This window comes from Pan troglodytes, chromosome X (genome assembly GCF_028858775.2).
Source record: "Pan troglodytes isolate AG18354 chromosome X, NHGRI_mPanTro3-v2.0_pri, whole genome shotgun sequence".
NCBI classification, from domain to species: domain Eukaryota; kingdom Metazoa; phylum Chordata; class Mammalia; order Primates; family Hominidae; genus Pan; species Pan troglodytes.
Window position 1 is genome coordinate 56,712,255 of NC_072421.2, and position 15,429 is coordinate 56,727,683.

The window sequence follows — 15,429 nt, forward strand, 5'->3', positions numbered from 1 at the left end:
ACTCAACCGAGAAAGTTTGGAGGGAGTGAGGAATAAAAGACTACATATTGGGTAGAGTGTACACTGCCCAGGTGATGGGTGTACTGAAATCTCAGAAATCACCACTAAAGAATTTATCCATGTAACCAAAAACCACCTGCACCCCCAAAAACTCTTGAAATAAAAACATAAACTGAGGGTAAAAATTCAAAACCCTGAAAAAAAACACTTTCCACACAAATAATTGGAAAAAAAAAAAACTAAAATCAAACTGTTTATCAACACCAATAGAGGTTAGAAAACAATTATGAGATCTCTTCCAATTTCTGAGGAAACATAATCTTTTTAAAAATTATTCAGCTCATTGGATTGTTGTGACAATCAAATGAGTACACACAGACACACACACACACTCCTCCACACAAACACACATACACATACATATGTACATATATTTCTTATACATTTACATAGTAAGCTTACATAGTAAGTACTTATTCAATATTTGCTATTATTATTATAGGTGCTGTTCTGAAGACTACAGCAGGGAACAAGATAGACATAATTCCTGCCCTCATGGAGTTTACATTCTGGTGGATAACTCCCATGACATTTTTTCATTGAAAAGAACCTTCCCATTTTCATTCTCTCTGTATCAGTCTCTCTCTTTCTGTTCATATGTTTCTCATCTAGAATCTATCATCAGGCTCAAGTCTCTCAGATCTTAAAAAAATATATCAAACCTATCCTCACAAGTTACCGCTCTCTTTCCTCATCTTCACAGCCAAATTATTTAAGCTAGTTTTTTATATATGCTGTTTGAATTTGTGTAAGTATTATTTACATCTGAACCAACTGAAATATGACTTTTATCACCACCACTCCACTGAAACAACTTTTACAAAATCTTAAATGATCTACATGTAAATCTAAGTGACACATTTTAGTCATTCCCTACTTGAACTATTTTTGTTGAAATACTCTCTTCTCTTGATCCCTTGTTGAAATACTCTCTTATATACTTCCTCCATCTCTAGTAATTTTTCTTTCTCTCCTTTGCAGGTTCTTCACCCTCTATATGCCCCTTATATTCCTTAGTCCCTGTTCTCCTCTTCCTTTGTTTCCATAGATGCTTTCTTGTCTATTCCTAATCTTGTCTCCAGATTTTCCATTATTCATCCTTCATTCTGTGGCCAAAGTGACCTATACCATATGCATAAATTATTACTATGTGTACCAGGCACAGTGGTTCACGCCTGAAATCCCAGCACTTTGGGAGGCTAAGGTGAGCGGATCACTTGAGGTCAGGAATTCAAGACGAGCCTAATCGACATGGTGAAACGCTGTCTCTACTAAAGTTACAAAAATTAGCCAGACGTGATGGTTGATGCTTGTAATCCCAGCTACTCGGGGGGCTGAAGCAGGAGAATCGCTTGAACCTAGGAGGAAGAGGTTGCAGTGAGCCGAGATCATGCCACTGCACTCCAGCCTGGGTGATGGAAAGAGACCCTGTCTCAAAACTTAAAACTAAATACATAAATAAATACTCTCCTGCTTAAGATATTTTAATTCCTCTCTATAACAAATGAGATAAATAATATGATACAGAAGGTTCTGCATGTCATGGTGACTGCTTTTATTTCTACCCTGACTTATATTTGATATTCTAGAAATACTTCATTTGTTGTAATTACCTGTACTCAACATGCTGTTTCATACTAGAATGTCTTACACCTAGAATGCCTGTTCTCTTGTTTTTACATAGCTAACTTCTACCTATTTTTTAAAATTAATCTCTCATATTACCTTCTCCAGTAAGCCTTCCCTGGTTACCTCTGGTTGAACTAAATGTCCTTCTTCTACATTCTGAAAGCTTGCTGGACATATCTCTATTACTGCTTCTGCCATATTATGGTAAAATTTATTGTATACATATTTGTCTTACATACCAAGGTTAAAGCTTCTTTATTTACACTTGATCTTAGCCAAAAAGCCAAAAGGTAATAAAGCTTCTTTATTTAAAGACAGTGGCTATCCATATTTCAATTTTCTGTTCCCAGATTGTAGCATAGTTCTCAATAAATATTTGTTAAACTAAACAGCATGTACAAAAACATGCATGTGTAGAATATGAGACACATTTGGATAACTGCAAAGAGTTCAGTGTAGCTACATTAGTGTCTTAATCCATTTGGGTTGCTATAAAGGGATATCTGAGACTGGGTAATTTATTTTAAAAGGGAATTATTTGGCTCACTGTTCTACAGGCTGTATAAGAAGCGTGGTGCCAGCATCTGCATCTGGTGAGGGCCTCAGTCTGCTTCCACTCATGACGGAAGGTGAAGGGGAGCTGGCACGTGCAGAGATCACGTGGTGAAAGAGGAAGAAAAGAGAGAGGAAATAAAGAGGCCTGGATCTTTTTAACAACCAGCTCTCATGGGGTCCAGCAGAGCAAGAACTTGCTTATTACCATGAGGACAGCACCAAGCCATTCATGAGGGATTTTACCTTATGACCCAAACACCTCCCGTTAGACCCTACCCTCAACATTGGGGATCAAATTTCAACATGAGATTTGGAGGGTCAAACTTCCAAACTATAAATAGAGAATATGCTTAGAAAAGAACAGAAAATTTAAGCTACAGAGATAAACAGGAATTATTTCATAAATAGCTTTGTATACCATGCTAAAAAGTTTGGATTTTATTCTGAATAAAATCCATTGTAAATTGTTGGAAGAATTTTAATCAGGGCATGAGGGTAGCATTACTTGTTAAAAAATTACAAGATTTGTGTTGTAGTGGTAGAGGTTGAATTTGGTAGCACAATATTGATTGCAGGTAATAAAATGAAGGAGACTATCAAATATATCTGTATAAAAAAATGCCTTAACAAAGACAGTGATAATGGAGAGAGAGGTAAAGAAATAACCATAAAAGAATCAGTACAACTTTGTGACAGATTTAATGTTTGGAGGGGTTGTTGAGAAATATGGATGAGAAAAGAGTGATTTTTCAGTTTCTAAACATGGGATATTGGTGTCACCAACTGAAATAGAAAACATAAGATGAGATTCCAGTGAAGTTTTTCTAAGGGGTTAGAACGAATTTACATATTTATTCTCTCAACAAATACTTATTGAACATCTTCCATGAGACAGGCATTGTTCCAGGCATCAATGATACATTAGTGAATAAATTAATTTCAATGTTAGAGGGTAAGTTCTACATTTAAAAAGCAATAAAATGGTAAAGTGGTGGGAGGGAAAAACATTGGGAGAAGTTTGCAGTATTAAATAGGGTAATCAGGTTAAGGTTCATAAAACTGATAAGATTTGAATAAAGATATATTGGAAAAATAGTAGATATTTGGGGGAAGAATTTTTAAAGCTAAGGAAACAAATAGAAGACTCTGACATTGGATTGTAGTTTATGGGATCAAGGGACAAACTTATTCATCATAGCTGGAGTAGAGTGGATAGATATTGAGAAAGTCAGAGAAGAATGTGGGAGAGGTGTTAGGTCATGTAAAGACTCATAGACCATTGTAACAATTTTGGATTTGTTGAATTTGAGATGTCTCTGGAACATCCAGGGGAAAATTTCTGCCGATATTTGTCAACAAAGGCCTGGACTTCAGAATAGGTCTACATAGGAGACTTCATTATATATATGGTACTTGTATCCATGGAAGTTGACAAGATATCTCGTAAATAATGTATGAGAAAATAGAAACAAGGATCAAACATGGAGAATATCAAAATTGAAGTTGTGAGTACAGAAGGGAAAGCTATAAAAAGGAGGTTGTGAGGGTAACTATGGAGTGCTTAACAACTTGGTTTTGGAGAAGAAAGATAAAATAGTAGCTAAATGATTACCCCCATTCCAGAGAATAAGTGTTTGTTTGTTTTTATTAATGAGAAAATTTTGAATTTGTTTATAAATTGGCAGGGAAGAGCAGAGAGAGAAATTAAAATGCAAGACGGAGAGGAAAGAAAAGATAGGATTGAGATCTGAGACAAATTCTCTTCTGATAGATAAGATTTGCACTGGAGAAAGAATGCCTCTTCTGCTGAGAGAGAAATTGGCATTTGTGTGATGTGTCCCAAGATTTCTTCTATGTGCTTTATTTTTATAGAGTAATAATAAAAATAACATTTTGAGTGCTTATTTTAGGCCAATTTTTATTATCTCATTTCATCCTCACAGTAAACTTATGAGGTCAGTATATTTATTATCCTTGTTTTACAGCTGATAAAAAGGAAATTTAGAACAACTTGCCAAGGTAGAGATGCACCAAAAAAAGAAACTCACAGGTCAATATCCCCGATGAACATCAAGGCGAAAATCCTCAATAAAATACTGGCAAACCAAATCCAGCAGCACATCAAAAAACTTATCCTCCATGATCAAGTTGGCTTCATCCCTGGTATGCAAGGCTGCTTCAACATACACAAATCTTTATTGATTTATCGTAATTCATCACATAAACAGAACCAATGACAGAAACCATGATTGTCTCAATAGATGCAGAATAGGCCTTCGATAACATTTAACAAACTTCATGCTAAAAACTCTCAATAAACTAGGTATTGATGGAACGTATCTCAAAATAATAAGAGCTATTTATGACAAACCCACTGCCAATGTCATACTGAGTGGGGAAAAGCTGGAAGCATTCCCTTTGAAAACCGGCACACGACAAGGATGCCCAGTCTCACCACTCCTATTCAACACAGTATTGGAAGTTCTGGCCAGGGCAATTAGGCAAGAGAAAGAAATAAAGCATATTCAAATAGGAAGAAAAAAAGTCAAATTGTCTCTATTTGCAGATGACATGATTGTATATTTAGAAAACCCCATCGTCTCAGCCCAAAATCTCCTTAAGCTGAGAAGCAACTTCAGCAAATTCTCAGGATACAAAATCAATGTGCAAAAATCACAAACATTCCCATACACAAATAACAGACAGAGAGCCAAATCATGAGTGAACTCTCATTCACAATTGCTACTAAGAGAATACAATACCTAGGAATCCAACTTATAAGGGATGTGAAGGACCTCTTCAAGAGCTACAAACCACTGCTCAAGGAAATAGGAGAGGACACAAACAAATGGAAAAAACTTCTATATTCATGAATAAGAAGAATCAATATTGTGAAAATGGCCATACTGCCCAAAGTAATTTATAGATTCAATGCTATCCCCATCAAGCTACCATTGACTTTCTTCACAGAATTAGAAAAAACTACTTTAAATTTCATATGGAACCAAAAAAGAGCCCATATGGCCAAGACAATCCTAAGCAAAAAGAACAAAGCTGGAGGCATCACACTACCTTACATCAAGCTATAATGTAAGGCTGCAGTAACCAAAACAGCATGGTACTGGTACCATTACAGATATATAGATCAATGGAACAGAACAGAGGCCTCAGAAATAATGCCACACATCTACAACCATCTGATCTTTGACAAATCTGACAAAAACAAGAAATGGGGAAAGGATTCCCTACGTAATAAATCGTGTTTGGGAAACTGGCTAACCATATGAAGAAAACTGAAACTAGACTCCTTCCTTACACCTTATACAAAAATTAACTCAAGATGGATTAAAGACTCAAACATAAGACCTAAAACTATAAAAACCCTAGAAGAAAACCTAGGCAATACCATTCAGGACATATACATGGACAAAGACTTCATGACTAAAACACCAAAAGCAATGGCAACAAAAGCCAAAATTGACAAAGGGATCTAATTAAACTAAAGAGCTTCTGCACAGCAAAAGAAACTATGATCAGAATGAACAGGCAACCTACAGAATGGGAGAACATTTTTGCAATCTATCCGTCTGACAAAGGGATAATATCCAGAATAAGGCAGGAAAGTTTAAGTCTGTTAAGGTGCTCTCTCCCAGGGAGATGGGAGTTTTATCTATAAGCTCCTGACTGGGGCTTCTGCCTTTCTTTCAGATATGCCCTGCCCAGAGAGGAGGAATCTAGAGAGGCAGTCTGGCTACAGCAGCTTTGCCAAGCTGTGGTGGACTCTGCCCAGTTCCAACTTCCCAGCAGCTTTGTTTACACTGTGAGGAGAAAACCGCCTACTCAGGCCTCAGTAATGTTGGACGCCCCTCCCCTCCTCCAGGCTGGAGGTCCCAGGTCGACTTCAGACTGCTGTGCTGGCAGCGAGAATTTCAAGCCAATGGATCTTAGCTTGCTGGGCTCTGTGGGGATGGGATCCACTGCGCTAGACCACTTGGCTCCCTGGCTTCAGCTTCCTTTCCAGGGGAGTGTATGGTTCTGTCTCGCTGGCATTCCAGGCGCCACTGGGGTATGAAAAAAAAAACAAAAAAAAAAAAACAGAAAACTCCTGCACCTAGCTCAGTGTCTGCCTAAATGGCTGCCCAGTATTGTGCTTGAAACCCAGGGCCCTGGTGGCATAGGCACTCAAGGGAATCTCCTGGTCTGCAGGTTGTGAAGACCATGGGAAAAGCATAGTATCTGGGTCAGAGTGCACCATTCCTCACAGCAAGGTCTCTTATGGCTTCCCTGGGCTGGGGGAGGGAGATCCCCGACCCCTTGCACTTCCCAGGTGAGGCAATGCCCCACCCTGCTTTGGCTCACCCTCTGTGGGCTCCACCCAGTGTCTAACCAATCCTGATGAGATGAGCTAGGTACCTTAGTTGGAAATGCAGAAATCACCCACCTTCTGCTGGGAACTGCAGACTGGAGCTGTTCCTATTCAGCCATCTTGCCAGCCACTCCAAGATTAATTTATTTTTATTCTTCAACTTGTATTTTAAGTTCAAGGGTACATGTGCAGGATGTGCAGGTTTGTTACATATGTAAACGTGTGCCATGGTGGTTTGCTGCATCATTTCATCACCTAGTTATTAAGCTCAATATCCATTAGCTATTCTTTCTGATGCTCTCCATTCCCTCAAATCCCCCAAGCAGGCCCCAGTGTGTCTTGTTCCCCCGCCATGTGTCCATGTGTTCTCATCATCCAGCTTCTACTTATAAGTGAGAACATGCAGTGTTTGGTTTTCTGTTCCTGTGTTAGTTTGCTGAGGATAACAGCTTCAAGGCCTATCTATTTCCCTGTAAAGAACATGATCTTCATCCTTTTTATGGCTGCATTATATTCCATGCTGTATATGCAAAACATTTTCTTTATCCAGTCTATCGTTGATGGACATTTGAGTTGACTCCATGTCTTTGCTATTGTGAATAGTGCTGCAATAAATATACATATGCATGTATCTTTATAATAGAATGATTTCTATTCCTTTGGGCATACACCCAGTAATGGGATTGCTGGGTCAAATGGTATTTCTGGTTCTAAAATTTCAAGAATTGCCACACTGTTTACCACAATGGTTGAACTAATTTACACTCACACCAACAGTGTAAAAGTGTTCCTTTTTCTCTGCAACCTTGCCAGCATCTGTTGTTTTCTGACTTTTAATAATGGTCATTCTGACTGGTGTGACATAGTATCTCATTGTGGTTTGATTTGCATTTCTCTATGGATCAGTGGTGTTGATCTTTTCTTCAGATATTTGTTGGCCACATGTATGTCTTCATTTGAGAAGTGACTGTTCATGTCCTTTGCCCACTTTTTAATATGGTTATTTCTTTATCTCATAAATTGTTTAAGTTCCTTGTAGACTAGGTATTAGACCTTGGTCAAATGGATAGATTGCAAAAGTGTTCTTTCATTTTGAAGGTTGACTGTTCACTGCTGATGATAGTTTATTTTGCTGTGCAGAAGCTCTTTGGTTTAATTAAGATTCCATTTGTCAACATTTGCTTTTGTTGCAATTGCTTTTGGCATTTTCATCATGAAATTTTCACCCGTACCTATGTCCTAAATGGCATTTCCTAGATTTTCTTCTAGAGTCTTTACAGTTTTGGGTTTTACATTTAAGTCTTTAATCCATCTCCAGTTAATTGTTGTATATGGTGTAAGGAAGGGGTCCAGTTTCAGTTTTCTGCATGTAGATAGCCAGTTCTCCCAGCACCATTTATTAAATAGGGAATCCTTTCCCTATTGCTTGTTTTTGTCAGGTTTGTTGAAGATCAGATATTTGTAGGTGTGTGGTCTTATTTCTGAGTTATCTACTCTGTTCCATTGATTTATGGGTCTGTTCTTGTAACAATCCCATGCTCTTTTGGTTACTGTAGCCTTGCAGTATAGTTTGAAGTCAGGTAGAATGATGCCCCCAGCTTTGTTCTTTTTGCTTAGGATTGTCTGGTCTATTCAGGTTCTTTTATAGTACCATTTGAATTTTAAAAGTTTTTTTTTCTAATTCTGTGAAGAATGCCAATGGTAGTTTAATGGGAATAGCATTAAATCTATAAATTACTTTGGCCAGTATGACCATTTTTGCAATATTGATTCTTCCTAATCATGAGAATGGAATGTTTATCCATTTGTGTCCTCTCTGATTTCTTTGAGTAGTTGTTTGTAGTTCTCCTTAAAGAGGTTCTTCACTTCCTTGTTAGCTGTATTTCTAGGTATTTTATTCTCTTCTTATTCTTTTTCCCCCTTCAAGATGGGGTCTCACTGACGCCCAGGTTGGAGTGCAGTGGTGCGATCACGGTTCACTGCAACCTTTGCCTCCCGGGTTCAAGTGGTTCTCCTCCCTCAGCCTCCCAAATAGATGGGATTACAAGTGCATGCCACCATGCCTGGCTAATTTTTGTATTTTTTAGTAGAGACGAGGTTTCATCATGTTGGCCAGGCTGGTCTCAAACTACTGACCTTGTGATCCACCCGCCACAGCCTCCCAAAGTGCTGAGATTACAGGCATGAGCCACCACACTTGGCCTATTTTATTATTTCACAGCAATTGTAAATGGGAGTTCATTCATGACTTGGCTCTCTGATTCCCCTTGGTGGTGTATAGTAATACTAGCATTTTTTGGACATTGATATTGTACATATCCTGGGACTTTGCTGAAGTTCTTTATCAGCTAGAGGAGCTTTTGGGCCAAGACTATGAGGTTTCTAGATATAAAATTATGTCATCTGCCAACAGGCATAATTTTATTTCCTCTCTTCCTATTTGGAAGCCCTTTATTTCTTTCTCTTGCCTAATTGCTCTGGTCAGGAATTTCAATATTACGTTGAATAGGAGTGGCGAGAGAGGGCATTCTTGTCTTGTGCCAGTTTTCAAGGCTTCCACTTTTGCTCATTCCATATGATATTAACTGTGGGTTTGTCTATAAGGCTCTTATTATTTTGAGGTGTGTTTTTCAATACCTAGTTTATTGAGAGTTCTTAACATGAAAGAATGTTGAATTTTGTTGAAAGACTTTCCTGCATCTATTGAGATAATCATGTGGTTTTGTATTTAGTTCTGTTTATGTGATGAATCACATTTATTGATTTGTGTATGTTGAACCAACTTTGCGTCTCAAGTATGAGGGCAATTTGATCATGGTGGATATCTTTTTTATGTGCTGCTGGATTCTGTTTGTGAGTACTTTATTGAGGATTTTTGCATTGAGGTTCATGAAGAATATTGTCCTGAAGTTTTCTTTATTTGTTATATATCTGCCGGATTTTAATATCAGAATGATGCTGGCCTCATAGAATGAGTTAGGGAGAAGTACTTTCTTTTTTTTTCTTTTCTTTTTCTTTTTTTTTTTTATTTGATAGTCTCAGTAGAAATGGTACCAGCTCTTCTTTGTTCCTCTCATAGAATTGAGCTGTGAATCCATACGGTCCTGGGCTTCTTTTGGTTAGTAGGTATTGTTTATTAATGTCTCAATTTCAGGACTCATTATTGGCCTATTCAGGCATTCAATTTCTTCCTGGTTCAGTCTTGGGAGGGTGGATGTGCTTAGGAATTCATCCATATTTTCTAGATTTTCTAGTTTATGTGCATAGAGGTGTTTATAGTATTCTCTGATGGTTGTTTGTATTTCTGTGAGGTCAGTGGTCATATCCCCCTTCTCCTCTTTAATTATGTCTATGTACTTCTTCTCTCTTTTCTTCTTTATTAGTCTGCCTAGCAGTCTATTTTATTACTTTCTTCAAAAAACAGCTTCTAGATTCACTAATTTTTTGAAGAGTTTTTTGTATCTCTAGCTCCTTCAATTCAGCTCTATTCTTTGTTAATTGTTCTCTTCTGCTAGCTTTGAGGTTTATTTGCCCTTGATTCTCTAGTTCTTTTAGTTGAGATGTTAGGTTGTTAACTTGAGAGCTTCCTAGCTTATTGATGTGAGCATTTAGTGCTATAAATTTCCCTCCTAATACTACTTCAGCTATGTCCCAGAGATTCTGGTATTTTGTCTCTTTGTTCTCATTGGTTTTAAAGAACTTCTTAATTTCTGCCTTAATTTTATTATTGACTCAAGAGTCATTCAGGAGCAGGTTGTTCAATATCCATGTAGTTGTTTGGTTTTGACTGAATTTTTTAATTTTGAGTTATGTTTGTGCTATAGTCTGAGAGAATGTTATGATTTCAGTTCTTTTGCATCTGCTGAGGTGTATTTGACTTCTGATTATGTAATTAATTTCAGAGTGAGTGGCATGTGGTGATTAAAAGAATCTATATTCTGTTGTTTTTAGGTGGAGAGTTCTGTAGATATCTATCAGGCCCACTTGACCCAGAGCTGAGTTCAGGTCCTGAATATCTTTGTTAATTTTCTGTCTCGATGGTCTGTCTAATATTGTCAGTGGAGGTGTTAATGTCTTCCACTATTATTGTGTGGGAATCTAAGTCTCTTTATAGATCTTTAAAAACTTGCTTTATGAATCTGGCTGCTCCTGTATTGGGTGCATATGTATTTAGGATAGTTAGCTCTTCTTGTTAAATTCAACTTTTTACCATTTTGTAATGTTACTCTTTGCCTTTTTTTATTTTTGTTGGTTTAAAATATGTTTTGTGAGAAACTAGGATTGAATTCCCTGATTTTTTGTTTTCCATTTACGTGGAAAAATTTTCTCCATCCTTTTATTTTGAACCTTTGCACGTGAGATGGTTCTCTTAAAGACAGCATACCAATCGGTCTTGGCTCTATCAAGCTTGCCATTCTGTGTCTTCTAATTGGGGGTATTTATTTCATTTATATTTTAATTGGGGTATTTAGCTCAATAAATTTAGCTCATTACATTCTTACATATAAAATTCTGGATTAAAAATTCTTTTCTTTAAGTATGTTGAATATTGGCCCCCAATCTCTTCTGGCTTGTAGGGTTTCCACTGAAAGTCCCACTGTTAGTCTGATGGGTTTTCCTCTGTAGATGAGCTGGCCTTTCTCTCTGGTGCCCCTAACATTTTTATTTTATTTTGACCTTGGATAATCTGATGATTATGTGTCTTGATGTTGATCTACTCATGGAGCATATTACTGGGGTTCTCTGCAATTCCTGAAGTTGAATATTGGCCTGTCTTACTGTGTTGGGAAAGTTCTCCTGGATGAAATTCTGAAGTATGTTTTTCAACTTGGTTGCAGCATTCTCCTTGTCTCTTTTCGGTACCCTATTCAGTCATAGTTTCAATCTCTTTACACATACCCATATTTCTCAGAGGTTTTGTTCATTTCTTTTTATTTCTATTGTTGTTTGCCTTTCTGATTTCAGAAAGATAGTCTTCAAGATCTAAGATTCTTGTCTCCACTTGTTCTATTCTGCTATTGATACTTGTGGTAGCATTGTGAAGTTCTCATGCTGTGTTTTTCAGCTCCATCAGGTCAGTTATATTCCTTTCTAAACTGACTCTTCTGGCTACAAGCTCCTGTATTGTTTTATCATGACTCTTAGCCTCTTTGCACTGAGTTACAACATGCTCTTTCAGCTCAGTGAAGGTCATTATTATCCACCGTCTGGAGCATTCTTCTGTCAACTCTGCCATCTCGGCCTCAGCCCAGTTCTGTGCCCTTGCTGGAGAAGTGTCACAATCATTTGCAGAAGAGACACTCTGGTTTTTTAGTTTGTAGCATTTTTACATTGATTCTTTCTCATCCTTATGGGCTTATCTACCTTCAATCTTTGAGGTTGCTGACCTTCAAATAGGGTTTGTATGGGCTCTATTTTGTTGATGTTGTCATTCTCCCTTTCTGTTGGTTTGCTTTTCTTTTAATAGTCAGGCCACTCTACCATAGGGCTGCTGTGGTTTGCTGGGTTTCCCTCCAGACTGTAGTTGCCTTGGTTTATTCCCATACCTGGAGGAATCAACAGTAAAGGCTGTAAAACAGCAAAGATGGCAGCCAGCTCCTTCCTCTGAAAGCTCCATCCCTGGGGTATACTGACCTGTTGCTGGCCCAACAACCAGGAAAATGGCTGGAGGCCCCTGTTTGGAGGTCTCACCCAGTAAGGAGTAACAGGATCAGGGACCCACTTAAAGAAGCAGTCTTTTGGTGGGAATGTAAACTAGCATAACCACTATGGAAAACAGTGTGGAGAGTCCTTAAAGAACTAATAATAAAACTCCCATTTGATCCAGCAATCCCACTACTATGTATCTACCCAGAGGAAAAGAAGTCATTATATGAAAAAGATACTTGCACATGCATATTTATGGCAGCACAATTTGCAATTGCAAAAATGTGGAACCAGTCCAAATGCCCATCAATCAATGAGTGCATAACAAAATTGTGGTATATTTATACATATGATGAAATACTACTCAACCATAAACATGCATGGCATTCACAGCAACCTGGATGGAACTGGAGGCTATTATTCTAAGTGAAGTAACTCAGAAATAAAAAAACAAACATTATATGTTCTCACTCATAAGTGGGAGCTAAGCTATGAGGACACAAAGTCATAAGAACTATACAATGGACTTTGGGGACTCAGGTGAAAGAGTGGGAGCAGGGTGAGAGATAAAAGACTACAAATTGAGTTCAGTGTATACTTCTCAGGTGATGGGTACACAAAATCTCAGAAATTACCACTAAAGAACTCACCCATGTAACCGAATACCACCTGTTCTCCCAAAACCTATGGAAATAAAAATAAGTAAAAAAATAAATAAGCAATTGGGCTGCTTTTTGGTAGAGCAAGTGTGCTTCATTAGGGGGAATTCTTCCTTGTCCTGACCGTTTGGATTCTCCAAAACTAGCAAACTGGAATGGCTGTGTTGACTGAACTGCAGAGATGGTGGCTGACCCTCTTCCTGGGAGCTCCATTTCAGGGAGAGATCAGAGCTCTATCTATAGAACCCTGGCTGGAGTAGCTGAAGCCTCTGCAGGGAAGTCCTGCCCAGAAAGAAATAATGAATTGGGGTCTCACTTAAAGAAGCAGTCTGGCCATGATCTGGCAAGACAACTTTGCTGGATTGTGGGGGAACCTTCCTTTTCTAGACCATCTGTATTCTCCAAAGCCATCAGGTTGTAATGGCTGAGTCTACCAAACCACAGAAATGGCAGCCACTTCTCCCCCTGGGAACTTGGACCCATCTCAAGCAGAGTCCTGTCTGTTGCTATTGGCTGGCTGGAATTCCAAGCCAGTGGATCTTAAGTTGTGAGGTGCCATGGAAGTGGGGTTAACAGAATAATGTCATTTGGCTCCCTGGATTTGGCCCCCTTCCTAGGAATATGTACAAACAGATTTCCCACCTTGCCAGGGATTCTGGGGCCAGAGTAAGTAAAATAACTGGGTTTCTGTGTGTGCCTGAGTGACTGCTCTGCTGAGACTCAACGCAGCTCTGCTGAGACTACACACACACTTATTGCACCCCAAGGCCCTGGTGGCATGGGCTTATAAGTGTATCACCTTATCTGTGGGGTGCAAAGATTTGTGGGAGAAGTGTGGTTTCCCAGGTTGAGTCGCACAATTACTTACCGCATCTTTTGGCTGAGGGTGGGGATTGCTTTTGCTTTGTGCCACTTCTGGGTGGGCCATCACCCCACCCTGCTTTTCTTCTCCGTGGGTAGAGTTGTTTGCCTTGTCAGTCCCAATGTGAGAACCTGGATATTTCAGTTGAAGGTGCTGAATTCACTTGCCCCTTTTTTTTCCTTTCTGTAAGTGCCATGAACTGCAGCTGCTTCTAAGTAGCCATCTTGGCCCCTCCCTTATTTAACATTTTTTTTTCCAATTTTTTACCATTAAAAGTAATACTGTGGTAAATATTTTTGTGTTAAAATTTTTGGAAATCTTAAATTTCTTTCCTAAAGACAGATTCTGAAATTTGGAATTACTTGGTAAAGAAATAAATACTTTACACCTACTTTTAATATGCTTTCTAAAAGTGTTGTACATATATAAACTAAAATTTACAATATATTATAGTACCACCTTTCTGCATTGTCAGTAGCATTGTGTGTATTTTTCCTAAATTAGTTGGTGAAAATAGTGTCTACATTTTTTAAATTCACATTTATTTTTAATTTTTAATTGTAAGAAATGTTCATTGAACTCATAAAAGTAGAGAGTAGAATGACGGTGGGTGGGGTGGAGAAAAGAATTGGGGGAGTTGTTGGTCAAAGGGTAAAAAGTTTCAGATAGAAGAGAGGAATAAGTTTTTAGATCAATTGCACAGTTGGGTGACTATAGTCAATGATAATAAATACATTTTAAAATAACTAAAAGAGTACATTTTAAATGTCTCCCCATAAAAATGATAGGTAAATAAAATGACTAATATGTTAATTAGCTTCATTTAATCATTCCACATTGTACACATGTATCAAAACATCACAGGTATTCCATAAATATATACAATTATGATTTGCAAATTAAAAATTTTGCATTTATTTGACAACTTATTGGTTGCATACTTTCCAGTATTGGATAGTCTGTTGTTTTTTCCTTTTCAAAAAATGTGTGTTTCTGTTTGCGGTAGACACAAACAGATGTTTGTGATCTGGCCTTCAATGAACTCCACTTTCAGCTATTCATGACCATGTGCAAACTCCTCTCTCTGGGTGTAGGTTTGACCTAGTGATTAACTTCTGATTAATAGAATATGCTGTAAGTAATGGGATATCACTTCTAAAAATTAAGTTGTAAAAAGACTGTAGCTTTAATCATTAGAACTCTGACATTCTCTCTCTAATCACCAACCTTGGGAAAAGCTAGAGCTTCCAGCAACCTTGTAGAAGGGTCCATGTGGCAAGAGATCAAGCCTTGAAATAATCATATGAGTGAGTTTGGAGGAGGATCTGCCACCAATCTAGCCTTCAGATATGACAGCAGCCATAGCTGACAGTTTGACTGCTACCTCATAAGAAACCTAGAGACAAAGAAACCCAGCTGAGCTGCACCTGAATTTCTAAGCCACAGAAACTATGAGATAATAATGTTGGTTTCTTTAAGCTGCAAAACCTGGTTTATTTGCGTTTTCCTCTTATTTTTGCCTAATCACACCATCCATTAATACAATCAACTAATTCCCTTGCTGTTAGTCCACACATACTGATGTCCTACTGATTATAAATGAATGAATGCACTATTCAGATATTGGAAATCTGTTCAGCAAATGTATTTCT